The 4,260-nt window shown below is 41.9% G+C and overlaps 1 protein-coding gene across 3 annotated transcripts in view; it reads left to right on the top strand.

Annotated features, from left to right (window-relative positions):
* The window catches only part of Utrn (utrophin), a 494,125-nt gene that overhangs the window by 3,126 nt on the left and 486,739 nt on the right, over nucleotides 1–4,260 (top strand). The window contains exon 2 of one of the 3 annotated variants that reach the window (XM_029532896.1): nucleotides 3,418–3,490. The exons of the other annotated variants lie outside the window; for them this stretch is intronic. The gene's annotated coding sequence lies outside the window, so the exon portion shown is untranslated. The remainder of the gene's footprint in view (nucleotides 1–3,417; nucleotides 3,491–4,260) is intronic. 3 annotated transcript variants of the gene reach the window in all.

Here is a 4,260-nt window from a genome sequence, read left to right as displayed (position 1 = left end):
TTTTTTTTTTTTTTCAAGATAGGGTTTCTCTGTGTAGCCCTGGCTGTCCTGGAATTCCCTCGGATATTGTTTTTATTTACATTTCAAATGATTTGCCCTTTCCATTCTATTCAATATTTTAAAGGACATAGTGTGTCCCTCCTCATTCTTTTCTAGTTCATTGATTTTTTTTTTCTGCTATGTTTTTGCAGTGTAGTGGGGATTTGTATTATCAAGAAGACATGATTGGAAAAAATATCCCAAGGAGAAAGGCAGAATCAAACATTACACATTACGACGAAGCATTATTGGTCCTATGCAAATGAAATGAAACTCTGTGTACAAGTTAACTTTACCTCAAAATAAAATTGGTGACAGTGTTTGTGTGTGTGTGTGTGTGTGTGTGTGTGTGTGTGTGAGAGAGAGAGAGAGAGAGAGAGAGAGAGAGAGAGAGAGAGAGAGAGAATGTATGCATTTTTAAAAGATGGCTCAGTGGTTAAGAGAGAGTTTAAGTTCACTTTCTTATGTCCATTTCTGGCCTCCTTGGGCACTAGACAGTCAAGGCAGACATTCACACAAAAATTTAAAAAGTGCATTTTTAGACATTTATTTATCGAATGTGTGGTGATCAGGCTTAGTGGCAGGTCCCTTTCTAACAGAGTGGAAACGTTTCTGAGAAGCCTAACTGGAGGTCCCTGGATAAAGCCACTTGGGAAGTGGCACTGGACTTGTCTTTCAAAGGAACTTCATTCCAGGAAAGAGACTGTTTCTTAGGCAACCGGAATTTCCCATAATAAAATGTTTACATATTCTGTGGACAAGATTTTGGTCCTCTAATATATTAAGGACACACATAAAAGTTTAGAAGATCTTTCATACTTGGTACCTCAAGATAGGAATCTATTTACTTTTGATTATATTCTTTGTGGGGAGTTGTTCTGCGACCCCCCAGTCTCATGTAGCCCCGGCTGCCCTCAGACTCTCTGTATAGCAGAAGGTAGCGTTAAACTCCGTCTTCTCCAAATGGAGTTACTTGTTCACTCCACTCCTGATGAAAGCTGCTTGGCAAATGGCCAGGCTGCCAGTCTTCTTCACCGGTTACTTTTTTTTAGACAGGCAGCCTAGACTAGTTTGGGATTTACTCTGTCGCTCAGGCTAGCCTAGGATATTGGGGACCCTCTTTCCTCTCTTAAATGCTGGGGTTACAGCTGTGTGTTAGATGTGTGTCACTATACCCTGGTCTGTAAATTGTTAATAAACATAAAGTCAGAATAAACATTTAAGAAGTTTTTTAATGTCCTCTAAAGCCTGGAAGACTGATGAAGCAATCCATATATTGAGAGGAAATGGTTCTTTTTTTTTTTTTTAAGACTTATTTATTATATGTAAGTACACTGTAGCTGTCTTCAGACACTCCAGAAGAGGGCATCAGATCTTGTTATGGTTGTGAGCCACCATGTGGTTGCTGGGATTTGAACTCCGGACCTTCGGAAGAGCAGTCGGGTGCTCTTACCCACTGAGCCATCTCACCAGCCCAAGAGGAAATGGTTCTTAAAGCCTTAACAATTTGCCAGTGTTCCTTTGCTTCAACTGCTTTCACTCTCTCTCATTTTGCTCTTATTAATGGACTCTGCTCACTTCCTGACTTGCAGAAAGAAAAAGTTATTATGCTGCACAATATTAATATTTATATAATAAAGTAGTACTGTTTGCTACAGTGAATGGGTGTTGAATAGTGGAGCACACAACTGTTACGCAAATACGAAATTTAAAATAACAATAGAGTACAATTCATCTTTCAAAGTAAGGATGAAGGCCTGAGATAGGGCTCCTTGGCTCGGAGCACTTCTTACTCTTGCCTGGGTTGAGTTCCTAAGTACCCACTGTGGGCGGCTCAAGACTACCTGAATTCCACTTTTAGGGAATGGGACACTCTTCTCTGGCTTTCGAAGGTATCAGGAATTAACATATGCACACAGACAACAATGCAGGCACTCACATGTACACATAAAAATAATTGTAAAATCGTAAAGAACCACTAAAGAATTGGTCCATTACTACCTAGAAAGAAACCCTAGGTCTGACATTTCTCTCTCTCTCTCTCTCTCTCTCTCTCTCTCTCTCTCTCTCTCTCTCTCTCTCGATGGTGGGGGTCTCGCTTGGCAGCTCAAGCTCACTTAACTCACAGTGATCCTGTCATCTCAGGGATGACAGACATGAACCACCTTGCCTGGCTCGGACACGGGTTCTAGTGTGTGAATTAGTGTACTTTTTCTGCGGATTACTGTTGCGATGTCTTGACTCTGATATTCCTAAGTAGGGATTAAGTTCATTGATTTTGGGTCGCTCTTAAAGGGGGCTGTGGTCGGGAAGAGCCAGCCGCTGGCCTGAGAGACTGAGCTTGGCTCCTCTCTGGGCAGTGTAATCCGGGAAGCTCGGGAGCAGAGTGGAACGGTGCTTGTTGGCCTACGGGAGCTCCTGTAGGGCAGATCTTCAGATCTTTAGGCCCTGGAGATATTTCTCACAGTTACTGAAGAGTGGATTGTTTTGTCTGAGTGGTACCTCCCCAGGTACAGCAGGCTTGGTGTGATGACCCTTCCAGGATAAAGTTTGTATCAGTGGGCAACGTGGCTATCTACATTTCCACATATATCTACGAGATGTACCACCCAGATCTCATTCATCCCTTTCTGTAATGTCCGCAGCGGTTCCCAACTGAGTGGGGGGAGTTCATCCACTTCTGAGCTGCCCAGTGCCAGCTGAGTCACTCAGCTTGCTAGTATCCTGCATCTCTAATGCCGGGGTTGTCCCTGAGTCTTATTGACCTTTTATTTAATATCCTGTGTATCTATTCGTTTTTTTTTTTTTTCCAGTCTAATCCATTGAGGCCACAATCACATATTGCTTATAATATTAACAGCGTTATAACAGAAAGATTAGCATAACAGATACAGAGCTGCTCTGTATTTTCTTTATAACATTTACTTCCTCTGCCTGTGTGTATCTTTGCATGTATGCGCGTGCGTATCGATGTGTGTGTGTATATATATATATATATATATATATATATGTGCATAGACGTCGAAGATCCCGTCATACTTCGTTACTAATGATTTCATAGTGCCTCCTACAATGGAAGATATCCTCTTACCTAACAACACCGTTAACTAATCCTGCAGTTTAACATTGGTATAATAACATTGCCTAAAGCAAACTCTAAAATGTTTTCTTTGAAAAGTCAACCCAGGATAGTATTTGGCGGTCGGGTCTCTTTTATTTTGTTTAATCCATGAAGAAATGACCTTTCTTTGGGTGGTTTTTGTTTGCGTGACATTGGGCCTGTGGGATGTGTGTGTTGTTTGTGTGTGTTATAGTTTGGAGGCCAGAGATTGGCATAGTGCATCTCCTTCTAATGTTGCCACCTTATTTTCGAGACAGGATCTCTCATTGAACCCGGGGCTCGCTGATTGGCTATGATCCTCCTGTTTCCCGAGGAAGTAGGTGGAAACAGGTATTGCTAGCACCATGCCCCATACTTGCTTCCGTCTTTTCTTTTTATAAAATATGGATATGGGGATTGAAGTCAGGTTCCCATGATTGTACAGTAAGCTCTTTACCCACAGAAACATCTCCTAATTCCCTAGGCCTTTTGTTTCGATACTCTCTCCCAATTTGTCTGCCCATGATAAGCCTCATGTTTGATATTCTGACAGACAGAGATACTCAACAGAGGGTGCGTTGTGATTTCCATTTATCACCGAGGCCCCGTTGATGCTTTTGTAAAGTCTGATCACTGGTCAAGCTTGGGATTATTTTCCTCCAACATAGTAGTGTGAAACAATTTCAGATGCAGAGAAGAGCTGAAATGTTTCCATTTGACATCTCCTTTCTCATGGCCTAAGTTCTTTAATGAGAGCACTGCTCTAACGCACTGTAGTCCTCGGTGCTTCCAGAGTTACTCTGGCCTACTGACAAGCCATGGTGTGAACGGGCTTATGTCACCTTTCTGATTGTCCTTGTCCTCAGACAGGTATCCAAGCCTCTCTAGGAATCTCTAGCACCAGCTTTCTTCCTCGGCTGTGTGACATGCTTCCTCTTGGTTCTCTGTTGTCCAAAAACAGGACTCAGCCCCCCAAACCCTAACCCCTCAGTTCTCAGCGGCGCTAATATTTCACATACCAAGCTCTTCTTTTTTCTTTTCTTTTCTTTTCTTTTCTTTTCTTTTCTTTTCTTTTCTTTTCTTTTCTTTTTTTTTTTTTTTTTTTCCTCTTCAGAAGACAT

Source organism: Mus pahari, chromosome 21, assembly GCF_900095145.1.
Source record: "Mus pahari chromosome 21, PAHARI_EIJ_v1.1, whole genome shotgun sequence".
Lineage (NCBI taxonomy): Eukaryota > Metazoa > Chordata > Mammalia > Rodentia > Muridae > Mus > Mus pahari.
Note: the sequence above shows the minus strand (reverse complement) of the source record. Positions and strands in the feature narration are given on the sequence as shown.